The sequence below is a fragment of the Canis aureus genome, chromosome 14 (genome assembly GCF_053574225.1).
Source record: "Canis aureus isolate CA01 chromosome 14, VMU_Caureus_v.1.0, whole genome shotgun sequence".
Classification (NCBI taxonomy): domain Eukaryota; kingdom Metazoa; phylum Chordata; class Mammalia; order Carnivora; family Canidae; genus Canis; species Canis aureus.
The window spans coordinates 66143417-66161288 of NC_135624.1; the positions used below are offsets into that span (position 1 = coordinate 66143417).

Genomic DNA, 17872 nt, shown 5'->3' on the forward strand with positions numbered 1-17872 from the left:
CCACTTGCTCAAGCACACTCTCATAAATAAATAAATAAATAAATAAATAAATAAATAAATAATATCAGTGAGCACTTCTATTTAGTGATTGCCCTATCAGCATTTCTATTTCCACCTTCACTTGCATCTATGAAGTATTCCAACATATAACTTCGCCTCATTACCTGAATCATTGCAGAAATCTCCTTAGTGATTGAACCTCAAGCTTTCCCCTCGCACTCACTTTTGTTAAGTGAACTTTCTAAAATATGACCTTGGTCATGTCTTTTCCCAGCTTTAGTCTCCAGTGTCTACCCACTTGCTGTGGTCTTTGGGATACAGTTTACATTCTCACCCTGATGGAAGTATTTCTTTACTTGACCTCTTCCAGGCTCTCCAGATTCCTCTTCGGATCTGTCTCTTCTCCCAGCCTCAGCTTCAATCTTTTAAATTCTCATACCTCCGAGTCTTGGCTTACACTCTTTTCTTGGTTTAGGATACCTTTTCCATTTCTTTGCATGACAAAACCCTTAAAAAAAAATCAACCCAGATAGCACTACGGCTTGGAAAGTTCCTGAAAGTCCTTCAACCTCCACCTTACCAAATGGGTTAAGATCTCAAGGTATTCTCTTCTCTGACTGTAAGAGCTGACTGCACCATTTCCTAAGGGACTTCTTGGGTTTTTCCCCCTTAACAATGGGAGCTAGAATTGAATCCCAAGCACCTCACACAGAGTGAACACTCAAGACAATTCTTTTGAAAGAGGAAATCTTTCAAAGTTCTTCTGGCTCAGCAGCCAAGAGTTCCTGAGTCTGAGGCCAGTTTCCTTCTGTTGACCCCATTCCAATGTCATATGCCTGATGCATGACTCACAAATTCCTGGACAATGTCGTTTGTCCACACAGCTATGAAGCCTTGTCCACTTGTGGAATTTCCCAAGGATTTCAGAATCTCCCTTTAAAATCCCTTTCTCCAATATTTCTGTCACAGATGCCTCTAGAGATACAGAGTAATAGGGCATTATTCCTCTGAGCATAAGTCACCTATTTTAAAAAAAAACACATTAATTTTGCTTTAAGGAACTACAAAAAAGGAAACCAAATCAGGGTTTGTTTAAAAATATGATGAATTAAAATTTTAACATGCAAGTTTTCATGTAGTAGATGTGAAAGTGGTTTGAGTGGAGATCCAGAAAGATAGAAATCCATGTGAGTAGTTCCAAACACCACGGTATAACAGAATCTTCTTAAATTTGTCACTGTTACCAGTTACTAGGGGCACAGTTATTACCCTAAACATAAGGATAAACATTTGTACATCCTTTTTAAGGAGTGATATCACTCACATAGATGAGAACTTTATCACAACCATAGATGGATGTATCATGAAGCTACTTAACTTGAGCTCCAGGACCTGTCGTTAAGTCAGCTTTTTTTCAAGGCCTTGGCAGGGGCCCTAGCAAGACATATTTTTTAAAATTAACTGTTGTGTTTTAAACAAATTGATTAAGACTGCTTTTTTTCCCACTCCCACTTCCCTTCTTTACACTTCTTGTATTGGAGAATGTTGATGGAGTTGTGCTTTTGATAACTGGCTAAGCAGAAGTTGAGATGAGGAAATTAGTTCAGATTTAGTGATACATGTTTACTATTCATAATCATATTATAAAAGGTTCTGTTTTTACTGGGCATCCTGGCATGAGAATAGCTTCTAGGAATATTCCTCTGCTCACTGTGCTTACTCACCTGGATTCCTGATGTGGAGAATGGGTATGAAGGTACCCAACACCAAAATGATGCAAGTATGATGAAAGAAGGTTGAAATACACAGCGGCAGAGCTAGTCTGGGGAAAATTCTTCCAGTCATCAGAATGGAAAGTCGCACCAGAGGATTCGGTTCACATCAATCCTAGACAAAATAAACCCTCTCCCTCATTTCAGGAATATCTTAATAATGCAGAGTATATGGTCAGAAAAGTTTCATATCTTTTTTTCTATTTGACTGGAATCATGTGTTATAGAATCTATTAGAATTCTTGTACTTGTAAAGCATGCAACCGTAGTAGTATGACAAATAGTAAGTATATCTATACACGAAGTCACATGCTTCATGCATCCAACGATCTACAATGAAAACAAACTTTGATCAACCATCCTAAGAGAAAGAAAAAGTTATATTTCTATCATTTGTATAAATGATTATCTTAAATACCCTTGTTATGTGAAAAAGATGTAAAAAGTATTATAACCACAAATGTAGGGTCAAAGTGTTTTAGAGATATTGCCAGCAGTTACATAATAAGCATTTTCTGTTTTACTGGATTTCCTCTTTGTGGTATTTTTCAGCTTTATAAATTTATAATTTGTTAGGATTACTTTTCTTATTTAAAGTAAATTTTTATTTTTACACTGTAATTTGTATTCTTTCTTTTAGAGCATCTCTATAATTGCCTTACAAAACCTGAATCTACCTAATTAATGATTTTTTTAAAAAACAGTTTCATGTGCATCTTGCCCTTTGCTGTATTCCATAGATTAGCCCTTGTCCCCTCACTTGGAGTTACATGGCATTACCCAGTACTCAACAGCAGCACACACAAAAGGTAGTTCTCCCTAGGGTTTGAACCACAGCCACTGCTTACTCGCCATATAAATAAATAAATAAATAAGTAAATAAATAAATAAACAAACAAACTCGCCATATATTATATAATGCATATATATTTTTGGAAGACTTAGAGCTAAAGTTTTATCCTAAACTCAATCTTAAATCTATTAATGGAATTAGTCTTGTGGTCTTTCTTATGTTTAAAAGTAACCAGAATAACTAAAGAACATTTTTATACCAGATAAATATTTGAAGAAGAAAAGGTCCAGAGAATCTAACACATCACCTAGTGATCATAGTGATAACATTCTGCTATATATAACTAAGATTTACTGAGGGACTAGAATATAAATGCTCTCACAAAATAAAAAAAAAAAAAGATACATATGTGAGGTCATAAATATGTAACTAGATATGAGAAATCTTTTTCACAATGCATATATCAAATCATCACAATGTACACTTTAAAAATCTTACAATTTAACAAAATTTAAAAATAATAAAAATCTTACAATTTTGTTTACCAATCATATCTTAATAAAGGTGAAAATCCAAAAATGCCATTATATTCATAATCCAATAAGTTGCTTTAAAAAAAGATTTAAAGAAAAGAAATGTCCTTCATATGTATTTAAATATGCTCAAAATATCACCTCTGGGGAGGAAAAAAAAAGTGGTTTTCTCTATCAGTCCAGTGAGAACAAACTCCTAAGTATCCTCTGTGCCTGCAAGTTCTCTAAATAGTGAAGCCCAAGAAAAATCAAGAATGAAAGAGAAAACCAACTAAAGGAGAAAAAACTGTCCAAGGGATCTGAGCAGAGGGCAGTTGGATAGCAGATAGAGGCTATGGGAAGAGGGAGGGAATCGAGGAGAGCACTTAAACAGAGTGGAGAAGGATTATATGTGGTAGGGTGTTTTTTGAAAGCAGCTTTCAAAACATAAAGCCAAGATTTGTAGCATTTGCTGATTTCCATGGTGCAAACACTTCCTGATGGCCAATTTTACGCTACCAAAAATTAACAGAGTTTTTGACAATTTAACACTCAGCCCTTGGAATGGCATGAGCTGATTTGAGCACAGCAGTGATTGTAAACGACACTGGGAAACACTCGCTGACTAAGAATGAGCTCCTATAGGACCCTTGGGAAGATTACAGAAGACTTAACTTCTTCCACGTTCTTCTTCTAATGAAACTATGACTATGTTTTACTCTAAGGCATCGATGTGCATATCCTGTGCCTCAAGAAGAGTGTTTTGAGTGAGAGCTTGAATAAAATGTTTTTTTGGTTTTACCCAAGTGCCAGGCACCTCTGTTCTCTGGTTTTATTTATTTTTTTAGTTTTTAAAGATTTTATTTATTTATTCATAAGAGGCAGAGAGAGAGGCAGAGACACAGGCAGAGGGAGAAGCAGGCTCCATGCAGGAAGCCTGACGTGGGACTTGATCCTGGGTTTCCAGGATCACACCCTGGGCTGAGGGTGGTGCTAAACCGCTGAGCCACCGGGGCTGCCCTGTTCTCTGGTTTTAATGACAACTGCCACTCCTTTGGTGAACTCTAACCATTCTGAGGTGGGAGGAAGAGTGAGAGAATGAAATGGAGTAGCAGGAAAAGCACCCTGTGTTCTCACCCTGCCCTTTGCCTCACACCCCACCTCCTTACTCCCAGCCCTACTTGTAAAGCCTTGGCCTTTCTGTGAAATAAACATTACTTGGCTCTGGCTGGGAGGAAAATTAGAAGAGCTAGGCTCTAAAATAAGCTAATATTATTCACGGTCTAGGACAAAAAAAAAAAAAAAACCACAGGAAACATTTGGCACAAAGAAATTGTCTTTGAGAAATTATTTTCCATGTTGTATTTGCATAAATTTGTCACGGGCCTGCCATTTCAATGGAAGAGGAAAAATGGCCTGACCTTGAGTTGGCTGGCATCCTGTTGCCCTTTGCAGCTGACCAAAGTTAGGCTACTTCACCTCTTACTTTATTTCTGTTCTTCTAGTGGACTCAAGACTGACAAATCTGAGGCTGCAGACTGAATCCTATGATTTCCCCCAATACTGTGTGGTCTAAGTAATGCATATTGCACAACAAAATTTCATTTTGCTGATTCTTGGTTTGTTGAGCCATGAGTCTGACAAGTTGTTCAAACCATGAAGTAGCATTTCCTGTAACAGTCAGAGAGAAGCTGTGGCCAAAGATCAAGCACCAATGATGCACTTAGCAAGACCATCTGACTCCACATTCTTGCTCTAAAATCTAAATTCTTCCCTACTTAATAGTGTCCCTATGCATTTCACATGAGGATCAGTCAACTACAACATATTCCAAGACAAGGTATCCTGTTCAGATTTCTGCCCTAACTGTGAAAGTCTTCCACCAGGAAATGACAATTATTGTCCTGCTATTAAAGCATGAGGAATTTGAAGCCTCTTGAGTAATAAGAAGTTGAGAAATGAATTTCCTGCTGTTGAAGTTACTACACCTTGAAGTACTTCAATAAACGGAAGTAACTAGTGGTTTTTACTTTCATAATGAAAAGAGATTTGCTTAAAACAAGCCCAACTCACAAGTTAGTAGAATCAATTAGATTCTTCGACCACTGAAAAAATAGGCCTGTCTCTCATTGCTCAAGTTTTCAAGGATAGCTTGAAGAACCACTGAAGACAAGATGGTGTATCTTTGCTTTTCCTTATAATGTTATATTATGTTATCAAAATTGATTATAGCTCAAATAGCATTTTATTATTCAGTCAAGACATTCTACTTGGAGAAAAACATGCACTTCATCCCTTAGCATGACTTTCCCCATCTGAGGTCTTACCCATTAAAATTTTTAATATACACTCCATTTCTCTTCCTTCCCAAGAACATTTGTTTTAAGTTATTAAGCACTATTGGATTCCAAGCACTAGAAAATGAACTCTATGTGTAGCAAACTTAAAAAGAAAATATATAATTCTTGTTTCCAAAAAGCAATAAATCCTCTGAGGGATTATCAAAATAAGCACAAATTTAGATACATTATAAAAATACTTTTTTTTCCATAATTCATTTCACAGTTACGTGTTTTAGGATGCCTTTCCAAAACTCCTTCCCCAAAGGAGAGATAAGGAGTGGGTAATATCATAGGGGGAGACAGAACATGAGAGACTCCTAACTCTGGGAAATGAACAAGAGGTAGTGGAAGGGGAGGTGGGCAAGGGAATGGGGTGACTGGGTGACAGGCACTCAGGGGAGCACTTGATGGGACGAGCACTGGGTGTTATACTATATGTTGGCAAATTGAACTCCAATTAAAAAAATACCAAAAAAAAAAAAAAAAACCCTCCTTCCCCAAATGCAGATGCACGCCTCCAATATCTATGCACTCAGGCCCATATAACAGTTGTGAGGGCCTGAGGGAGAGTTCAAAGAGTGACCCACATTTTTCTAAATGTTTAAATTTTTTTTAAAAATTTATTTATTTATTTATTTATTTATTTATTTATAAATGAGAGAAACAGAGAGAGAGGGACAGAAACACAGGCAGAGGAGAAGCAGGCTCCTCGCGGGGAGCCTGATACAGGACTTGATCCCTGGACCCTGAGATCACACCCTGAGCCAAAGGCAGATGCTCAACCATGGAGCCATGCAGACATCCCTAAATGTTTAAAATTTTGTAAACAAGCTAACAAAAGGTTAAAAGAATAGTTCTACCTTTCCTACCTTGACAATTATATATTAATAACATTTTAGAAATATGTAAAACTATTGATTTTATATGATTAAAGTAAGCAAAAGATGGAAGATAACTAAATTTAATTACTCCACACATCTGGATATTTTGTTATTATGAAAGCCATATTTGGATGCACACAAAATACAGACCTACATACTTTATGATTAATGATTAATTAATGATTAATTTATAGTATAAAATCCATTTTTCCTGGCTACATTCAGTTTAGCAAAATTAATTCTTAAGTTTTCATAATTGAAATTTGTGTTCTATAGACAGTCATACAAAATTAGATATTATTTGAATTATTTATCTTTAGATAATTTTATTATTAACTTAAATGTGGAGGCTTCACTCTGATAAAGTAGTGATTTGAATTGTTAATAAGATTCCTGAAACATTACTTAGATTCAGAAATGAACCATGAATTTCACATCATGTTCATACATTATAATGGGTTGCCTATGATAAACTATCTAGACACTGAGAATAAGAAAACTTACAGTGGATGGATTCCTGACAGTTTTTTAACTGATCTCTGAATGAGAGGACAGGGAAATTATTGGTCATAAGGGTACGTGGCTCTCCTGACTTCATCCAAACTTCTTAAGTCAAGTCCCCTGTAAATATTCTGGGTTGTTTTTGTTGTTGTTGTTGTTTTTCTTTTTGTTTCTTTAATACACTTCCAGCTCCTAATAGGAGTTCCAGGGCAGAAGAGACTAGAAGAAAGCCTGACACCTTTATTATTTATTCGTGTCTCCAGTGCTTGAGACATTAAGCCTTGGAACTAAATTTTGTTAGTCAAGAGAATAGATATTTAGGGTTAAGGATCTTTAAAGTGTTAAAGGTCATTTGATACCCACACAGGTCTCTGATTCCTCCTGTGGCAGAGGTGCTCACATGTTCTTCAGTACCTTTACTTTTCCCTATGCTTGTAATAGGGAGATCTTCTCATGCTTTGGCAAAGGAGATAGGGCCCTTATTCTTCCAAGTCTAAGGGCATGTAGAATTTACCTGTTATACTTTTTTTTTTCTTTGTCTATTCTATCTTTTAGAATTTAAGCCCTGTAAGAATAAGGACAGTATTTTACTCCTCTTTCTATCTTTACTTCTTTGCATACATAATATCTGGCATATGTATTGTGTTATTATTGCCTGTTGACATCCCTATAGCTCTTGAGAAGGAAAGAATAGATGTTTTGATTTCTGAATCTCAGTGCATCACCCAGTACTGGAAACATGGTTGCTCCTTAATAAATAAGTCAATTGATTAATGTGTGTATAACCTTAGAACTATATCCTTACTGTGGAGGGGGTGTGGGACAGTATAGTCCATGTCCCACGTGGTGTGTATTAGTTCAGCAAGCATCCAAATAAAGCAAAATATATATATATATATATAGGAGAAGAAGGGCATTAGAATATAGAAGTGGATCCATTCCACCATTTTTGCTACCTCCAATTCCACTTTCTGTTTTATAGTCACCATTCTTGAATCTTTTATTCTTTTTCTCACCTTCTTTTTGAATTGATGATCAACCCTTCATCTCCACCTAGTTTCATACTAGCTACCACAGAGATGGAGAGTGGAAAGGGAAAGTGTTGTCACAGTGTTTATATACTGCCATGATCAACTCTTTTGTTCCTTCTCTCAGTTCTCTCTTTCCAGGAAAGCAACAGGACTACAGAAGAATAGCTATAATCTGTACTTGGAAGACTAGTAAGTCCTGGTATTACCAACTTTAGTAACAATTGCTGTGCAAGAGAACAGAAAAAAGTAACTCAGTGCTGCATCTCAAATGACCATGCCAATATTTGTCCTGTTATAGAAAATAAGCCTAAGCCAAAGTCCAGAGGGACACTCCTAGATGTTTTGTTTTGCATAAATCCTTGCACTACAAAGAATTATGGTCAAGGAGCCATAATAAAAAATGAGATTAAATAATTTTCGCCATGGTGGAATGAAAGTATAAGGTCAAATTTAATCAGTTTTAAAGAAAATAAATTTAAATATTCCTGAACACCTGACTTTATAAAGCAAAATTCAGACTCACTGTCTAATATTTGAAGACTCAAAAAAATTACTTGAAGGACAGTAGAAAGTGATTTTTTTGTATAAGGACAGCTCAGAATTTAAAATGTAACCACTGACTTTGACTTTGTTTTAATTGTTATTATCATAAGCATACACCAGAGCAAATTGCCCCTTACCTCATAAAGATTTGCCTATTTTTCATATATTTTTATGATGGATATGCATGCAAGATACAGGAAAAATAGCTATACAAATGTGACAGAAAGAAATTTCACCCTAAATAAACATATTACTAAAGAAATTCTTCTGTAATCCAAAGATTCTCAACTTGTTTCCAATGACAATTTATGTATAATTATAAAGTTCTATAATAAATAGAGAATATCAACATATTTATTATTTTATGGCATTAAAATTTGTTCTGAAGAATTCAAAGCACAACTTAGGCTCAGAGGTAGAATTCTCACAACGGTATTGCTTCAGTGCAAATTAATCCTCGCTTAAAGGATATTCTGAATCCATGCTAAGAAAGTTTAAAATCAAGCCTTGAAAGCATCAAACTGATCCTATGTAGTGTAATTGCATCCCAGAGCAAGTGCAAAAATATTTAAAGTAATATACAAATACATAATTTTAAAATCCATTCCCGACATAAAGTTCACAATATTTGACATCCAATCAAAAATTACTAAATAATCAGAGGAGCAAGAAACTATCACCATAGGAGAGGAGAAAGACATAGGAATGGCACAGATAGGATCCCTGGGTGGCGCAGCGGTTTGGCGCCTGCCTTTGGCCCAGGGCGCGATCCTGGAGACCCATGATCGAGTCCCACGTCGGGCTCCCGGTGCATGGAGCCTGCTTCTCCCTCTGCCTGTGTCTCTGCCTCTCTGTCTCTCTCTCTGTGTGTGACTATCATGAATAAATAAATAAAATCTTTAAAAAAAAAAAAAAGGAATGGCACAGATAATCAATTAGTAGACAAAGATGTTAAAACAGTTATTATTAATATAATACATGTTTCTTTTTTAAGATTTTATTTATTTATTCATGAGAGACACAGAAAGAGAGACAAAGACACAAGCAGAGGGAGAAGCAGGCTACCTGCAGGGAGCCCAATGTAGGACTCAATCCCAGGACCCAGGACCACACCATGAGCCAAAGGAAGACCCTCAACCAGGCATCCTTATAATTTATTTTTCAAGAAAAAAAAGATGAGCATAATGAGGACAGAAATGGAAAAAATAAAAAACAGCCAAAACAAACATTTAGAAATTAAAAATACAATAGCTGAAGTAAAAAAAAAAAAAAAAAAAAAAAAAAAAAAAAACACTGGATGAATTACTAGCAGATTAACACTGCGGATGAAAAAAATCATGAACTTGAAGACATAGCAATACCAATTACAAAGTGAATTACAGAAAAGAGACTTTTGAAAAACAAAGACATCATCAGTGAGCTGTGGGATAATGTCAAGCAGCCTAAAATACATAGACTTGGAGTCTCAGAAAATGGTGAGGAGTAAAGAGAGCCAGAAAAAAATATTCCAAATATGATAAAATTTCTATCAAGAAATCTAATAACCCCCAACTAGAAAAAAACAAACCAAGACACATTATAATCAAATTGTACAAAATAAAAAGTGACAAAGAGTAAATTTTAAAACAACCAGAGGAGAAAAAGATACACTATGAAGAGAAAAACAAAGGTAATATAACAGCAGACCTATCATCAGAAACCATGCAGCCCAGAAGACAATGAAATAACATCTTTACAATTCTGAAAGATAGTCATTAATCTCAAATTCTAAACTCAAAGAGACTTTTAAAAACGATGAAATAAAGATTTTTTTCAGACATATAAGAAAATGAAAAAAAGCTATCCCCAGATCAGTAATGCTAAAAGAAGTCCTCCAAGTAGAAGTAAAGTAATGCCAGACAAAAACTTGGATTTGTGCAAAGAATGAACATCTAGAATAAGAAGTATGTACCTGAATATAAAATTTGTTATTTAAGTCTACTAATAGAAAATTGACTATTCAAGCAAAACAGCAACATATTGTAGAGTTATAACATATGAAGAAGTAAAATGTATGACAATATACATAAAGGCAAGGGGAGGGAAATGGAACTATATACTATTGTAAGATTATTCACTATATGTGTGAGGTTATCATACTAAGATAGAGATTGATAAATCCTAGAGCAATAAAAAAAAGAGAGATAGCTAATAAGGCAAAATAGGAGGTAAAATGAAAGAATATAGTAATATTGAATTAATCCAAAAGACAGCAAGCTCTAAAGGAAGTAAAAAGAAAAGAGAACAGATGAGGTAAATAAGAAAGAATAGCCCAATGGTAAATATAAACTCAATCATATTGAGAATCATATTAAATGTAAATGGACTAAACACCCAAATTAAAGATCTAGATTATCAGACTATTTTAAAATGCAAAATCCAAAAATATGCTTTATAAAATAACTCACTTTAAATATGAAGAGTCAAATAGTTTAAAAGTAAAAGGATTGAAGATTTACAATATTAACAGTAATCAAATAAAACTGGATGGATAGACCTATAGATTTCAGAGCAAGAAATATTACTAGGAGTAAAAGGAGTCAATTTGTAATGATCAAAGGTCAACTATTCAAGAGAATATAACAATCTTAAATGTATAATGACAGTTTAAAAATACATTTTTGTTAAAAGTCATAAAATCTTTTATTTTATTTATTTGTTTGTTTATTCATGAGAGACACAGAGGGAGGGGTAGAGACATAGGCAGAAGAAGAAGCACGCTCCCTGCAGGGAGCCCGATTCAGGACTTGATCCCAAGACCCTGGGATCACAACCTGAGCCAAAGGCAGACACTCAATAACTGAGCCATCCAGGTGCCCCAAAGTCACAAAATATTATGCTTCAAATTGGTCAGTGTCCACTATGTAAATAAAATGAAAAAATCCACAATCCACTGATCATAATGCCATTTACATGCAATGTTGAATTTGTCCTATGTTCTTTCTAAAAGCTAAATAAACATAATGCTCAGTGAAGCTTATTGTGTTTCATCAGTTTGATTTTCATTCAGAGCATCAGACTACTCCTGCTGATTTGACAGTGTTAGACTCATCAAGTCCTATAGGTCTGCCCATAAAATTTTCAGATATTTACCCATTCTCTCTATCACTACCCCCAGGATAGGTCCACATGATTCATTTCAACAAAGAGTCAATGGAGGACATCTCTCTCAGTGTCAGACATTGTGCTGTATACTGGGATTCAAAATGAGCCTCTGCCCCTGCTCATGGGCTAATATAATTCAATCTAATGTGTCAGATGTTTGTGTAGATTAGAAAGAATATGCCATAAGAAGATGGAGAAGAGAGTGATTCACTCTGGGTGATTTTGAAAAAGCATAATCTTTAATGGTATCAGCGCTGGGGCTCCTGACTGGCTCAGTCAGTTAAGCCTCCAACTCTTGATTTTGGCTCGGATCATCATCTCATGATCGTGAGACTGAGCCCTAGGTCAGGCTCCAAGTTCAATGAGGAGTCTGCTTGAGATTCTCTCTCTCTCTCTCTCTCTCTCTCTCCCCTCCTTGTCCCTCCTCCTATTCATTTATTCATTTTCTCTCTTAGCTCTTCTAAAATTAATAAATAAAATATTTTAAATAAATAGAATGGTACCATCATGTAAGTACTTATTAGATGCCAGTGATTATAGCTAGTCTTCCCAATAACTCTTCAAGGTAGAATATTATTTTCATTTTACAACTGAGGAAGCAACCACAACAACCCTTAAGAAACTTGTTCAAAGTCACGCATATAAGAGGCAGAGAAAATCTGGCTGATTCCCAACTCCTAGTTTTTTTATATATTATGCTATTCGTACAGGCAAATAATATGGGAGTAATTGCTTCATAAAGGAACCAACATGAGCTCGATCTTGAAAACAGGATTGTAATTTACAAGTCATCAAGGGAAGAACAGAACTTTAAAAAGAGAGAGACAAACATCCTCAGTCTGAAGAATCATTGCATATTTAAAGAAGAGCTTATCGTTCTGTGTAGGGGGAATATATCTGTGGGGTAGGGCGGAGATACACTGGAGACAGTAGACAATCATTTCTTGAAGAGCTTTGCCCCCATTTTGTGTTTCCCTCTTAGCATTTCCTTCAATGCCACAAGAAGCATCTTGCTAAAATACAGATATAATGGTATCACTCACCTATGTACAAACATTCAAGGTTTCTCTTTTTCCCCCAGTGTAAGGTCCAAATTTATAAGGATGGCATACATGCCTTGTTTTCCTAATTTTTGAAATGGATATATTTTGAATAATTTCTTAGGTCTTCTATATGGAGATTTTACACATAAACACACACACACACATACACAATCTCAGTCCCATGTCATATATAAAAACATATAAAATGGTGCATTCTTACTAAATGGTTATTAATAATTATGATTGTTATGTTATTATTATCACTATTCTTTGTACTATCAGAGTGTGGTGGGTAAGACATTTAGCTCAGATATTTCAGTGAAAATGAGCAAAAAGTGTTGAAATTGAAATGGAAGTACTTCAACAAATTTTTTAAAAAGTTAACATAAGAGGAAGTGGGGTACAAGTAGTAAGGTGTCATGGTTTTACTTTTTTCTTTATTTCTCTTCTGACGCTTGCCACAAACATCTTTAATTGGGTATAACAATCAGTAAGTATGACCCAACAGGCCAAAAGACCAAAATATGTTCTGCTCATGTTACTCTTTGTTTTGGACTAACTCTGCTGAGAGCATTGTAAGGCTGTCGCCTTATCAGCAAGAACATCTAAAGCTGGCATTTCTGTCGGGAAAAGCACAGGTTGTATTGTAATTTACTGTAGCTTCCTGTTACGCAAACTTTCAGGGAGTGATGAAATTACGGTGGCATTACTTCAACTTTTTTTTTTTTCTGACTGAAAATTCTTAGCAAATAGTATCTACAAACTGAGAACTAGTATAGACACAACCTGGATTAATGAAACAGAAGGGATGTTTTTGCTTGTGGACGTCCATTTCCTATATTTTGCGCATTGAAGATTTAGTTTTATGGTTACTCATTTATAAAGAGCAAAAGTTTCATGATATAAGACAAACTAATTATGTATGATGCATTATGGTACTTTTATTCTATCCTATTGTATTTAATTCCATTATATTTTCAAATATTAGCTACAACCCACAGGATTGATTCTACAACCTACTAATGCATCATGACTTATAATTTAAAAGCATCACTATAGTCTCTTAATAACAGAGGCAAGCTTTGACAGTCCATGTAGAGTCAATATCCTTGTTAGTGTGGCCCAAGATCTTAGAAGAGCCAGTAGAGGTAGAATCCTTAAGCTGGCTAGGCCCTTTGCACACCCTAGTTATCATCTCCCTCCAGATTTGTAGGATTTTTATTTATTTTTTAAAAGATTTTATTTATTTATTCATGAGAGACACACAGAGAGAGGCAGAGACAGAGACAGAGACAGAGGGAGAGACAGAGGGAGAAGCAGGCTCCATGCAGGGAGCCAGATGTGGGACTCAATCCCGGGACCCGTTGATCATGACCTGATCTAAAGGCAGATGCGGAGCTACCAAGACGTCCCAGATTATAGGATTTTAAGATCTTAACCTAGTGTTGGAAGTCTCTGGGCACTCCATGGGGCAAAGTATTTGGAGTTGAGATGGCATGATAAGTAGGAGAATCTCTGGGCTGCTGAAACTCTGGAGGCTAGTAGTTGTCATTGCCCCAACATTTCTATTTGGTTCCTAGTACAGACTAGACTGAGCATTTAAAAATGCATTGTTTTCAGGATGCCTGGCTGGCTCAGTCAGAAGAGCATGCAACTCTTGACCTCAGGGTCATGAGTTCCAGACCCATGTTGGCTGTAGAGATCACTAAGAAATAAAAAAAATAAACTAGAAAAAAAGGCTTATAAGTAAACTGTTAAAAAAATAAATAAAAGTGCAATGTTTTCTAAGAAGGTTTATTAAATGAAATACACTCAATAGACAATTACATGGTCTCCTTCTTCCCAATAGATTCTTTCTTTGTGCAGACGAAAGACTCACTTTGAGTCAGTGGGCTTCTAAGTTAGAAGGTCTTGAGTTTTACTTTTAACTCCACTTTTAAGATCTTCCTTGTCTATAAAATGAGAATAAATAATATCAACTCCATAGTATTCTTGAAATAATTAAAAGGACATTATAAAGAGCTCACACAGCATCCGATTTAGAATTGGGGCCTAAGAAATATTACTCTCCTTCTCCCCCCTTGACGCTTACTCCCAGAATCCATTTTCAAGCAGCAATGACCACATCCCCGAGCCAGTAAGCAGCCCACTGGTACGCCACCAGCAAGCAAGATTTTTTTCTTCAGCAGAACCACAACCCAAAGCTAGGGTGCTACAGTCAGGAAAGAAAAATGTAGCACAATGAATATAAACCACATTTTCAAAAAAATCAACTAAAAAATCCTGCAAAGCTTGTCAACCACTATGTTTATAATACTATGAAGTATACAGAGTGCCTGATGTTTGAGATTTGGTCTTAACTTTCTCTTTGGTGAAAAAACATAGGAAGAAATAAACATACTATGTAATCATGTTCATTATTTATTTCTTCACTGAGTCAGACTATAGCAGTCTACCAGCGTCCAGTTTTATGTGGGTGGCAATAAAGCTTGAAAGCAAAAGGAGTCACCAAACCTAAACAGGGTTAGGACTATCAAGTCTTAATTATGAATAGTATTGGGTAATTTGTCTTTTACTCTGTGATTCCAAAGTACCATATCCCAATTTCCATCAGCTCTAACTCCAAAATCTATTATAATTATTTGTTTGTCCTTCTGATTTGTTCCTCTGAGGAGCAAACTTTACCCCCTCTAGTATATCTACATTCTAGAAAAGGCCAACCACAATAAATGCTAAAAACTATTTTTCAAATCTTAACCTCAGGGAGAAGAAAAATGTGATTACTATAAAAGTTTTGGATAAGGATTTTTTTTATTGCTGGGATAAGCAAACTAACCAAGAATAACACAAAATGTCCTCACTAAATGATATTTAGTTGTATAAGTACATAGTTAATGTAGAGTGTATCAGATGTGATACAAAACCAAGCCATCCTCCCTCCCCTTTTCTTCCTTATTTTCCACCCATCTGTCATAATGGGATCTCATGATTCTGTAACCTCCTCTACTTCAGAACATTCAGATGGCACCAGCTCATCATCCACAGGTGGAACTTTGCCTTTGACATCATCACATTCAGAACAATGCCACAAGAGTATGGATGGTAAAAGGCCGTTCTGAGATCACAAGGTTTTGTCCTTCTAACTTTCCCACTTTCAAACTTCTATTAGACATGCTCAGCATTCCATGGGGACGGAAAATCCCTAAAAAATCCCATCACCATCATTTCTTTTCAGTTTCTCACATTTTATCCTGCTTCATTCATCTTCCAGCTCAGCCTGGGCTCCGTAGTTAGTCATCTCTGCAAATTACTCTCTACACGGTTCATATCAGGTTAATCTTACTTCCATTGTCTTTCTGTTTTGTCCCTGAGCTACAAAATATTGCTGAAGAAATGAAATGTGAGTTGGTATCAGGGAAATTCAATGCTTTCTGGTTCTAGGTGAGCTTTTCTGATATTTTACAATGCTTTTGTTCTTTAAATTGAACTATCTTGGGACTTCCACAAACTATGGTTCCAGATCCTCATCACTTCCATTAAATATCCAGTCCTGCCTTTAGCCCTGGCCACTCAAGAAATGTCCTGTCCTCACACTTTACTACGATGATCCCTAAACTTAGCTCTCTTCATCTTCAATATCTATAGATCTTTACCTTTTTTCTCCTTCTACTTCCTTGGTATTAAAAGATGTTAACCCCACCCTGACCCCACTTGCTAAATATAAGCAGTCAATAGTACTGATTACTTAACCTTAACTATGGAAGTACACATTTTCGCACAACTTACCCACTTTTTTTTAAAAGCTATTTTTAATTTTAATTATTTAATTATTTTATTATTTTTTCTTTATTTAACAATATTTTAAATAGAATTTACTTTCTGGCAAGTTTTATGTATGCAAACTGATTTGCTTTTCATAATAATCCTATAAGGACTATTTTTCAAGGTCTTAGAAGGAATACAAACGTTTAGTTTGGCTAAGCTAGTGGGACACAGAATAGACAAAATATGAAGTAGACACCGAGAGAAACACCATAATGAGAGATTGCATGGTCCATGAATAACAGAATAAGCTCTATCCCTGAATTTCTATTTCTCAGTTCCAGCCCCATGTAATAACTTGCTATTTCCTGCCCAGGCCAACAGTTGACTGCCTTTTGGCCTGCAGTTTATACCAAATAAATACTAAATACCACCACCACCCTGGCATACAAGGTTTGTTTTGTTTTGTTAACTTATGTAGGTTTAGTAAGGTTTCAACTACTTGTAAGCAATCATATATATGTATGCACATCTCTGCATGCCTCTATAAAAAATGCACGCACAGAGTCAAGAAAAATAAAAACAAAAATCAAAGTATTTCTGGTGAAAAATATATGAAGGTGTAGTGAAAAATGTTGAAGAAATGTCCTATGGACAACATTTAAAAATCAAGTTTTTTTATTCTTTGTTCGTAATTCTTCCAGTCAATACATAGCACTCTGTATGACTCTTTTATTAGTTGTTTATACAGTCGTCTATCAACTTCCTAAATTTCGCTTCCATAATGCCAAAGTCATCATGTCTTTATTCTTCAAAAAGGTCTTGTTATAACATAAACTATTTCCGTGGGGAAGTAAACATTTCCTGTGTTTACTTCCCTTTTATAAATGTGTCATACCACCATTTCTTCGTGTTGCATTATATGATCACAGCAGTATTTACCTAATCAGGATGATTATCATAAACATTTAGAAATCAGTTTTAAGAAAATCGAGGTGAAAAACTACTTTAGAGCATTGTTAAAAATCCTTTAAAAACTGTCCCAAATCAATATATTTTTAATGTCTCTTAGTGTAACTCAAAATGATTTTAAATAATTGTGAGTTGCTCGAATCATCAGGATCTTCACTATATGTGCAGCAACAATAGAAGTTAATTAAGGGAACATTAAATATAAAGAGTATAAAGATATTAAAGAATGTCAGGTCAAGAGTCTGGCATTTACCAATTGTACATCTCTTATAAAACCTGTCAGCACGTTATACAGCACGAGTGCATGGTAAAGGCCTATTGAATTAATATCCACATTTCATCTCCTCATTTCCTACCATACCTATGACTTCCATTCACTCTGCATCTCACACCACTTAGTAAATGGCAAATTTGTGCACACAGTCATGGAAACACCTTCAGATGGATTTAAAACCATTTCAATGGAGGTAACACCTGAACTGGTTTCTGAACAAGTAGGGTCTACACACAGCCTTCATTGACTGGGTCCTGCCTCCATCACTCCCCTCTCCCTGCCTCACAGGTGAAACTCTAGAT

The 17872-nt window shown here is 35.5% G+C and overlaps 1 long non-coding RNA gene across 1 annotated transcript in view; it reads right to left on the reverse strand.

Annotated features, from left to right (window-relative positions):
- Positions 1–8: 8 nt before the first annotated feature.
- Positions 9–17872, reverse strand: part of LOC144283788 (uncharacterized) — a 61482-nt gene continuing 43618 nt past the window's right edge. The window contains exons 3-4 of the long non-coding RNA XR_013352350.1: positions 1725–1887; positions 9–1022 (exon numbers count right to left, since the gene is read on the reverse strand). This is a non-coding gene — a long non-coding RNA (uncharacterized LOC144283788). The remainder of the gene's footprint in view (positions 1023–1724; positions 1888–17872) is intronic.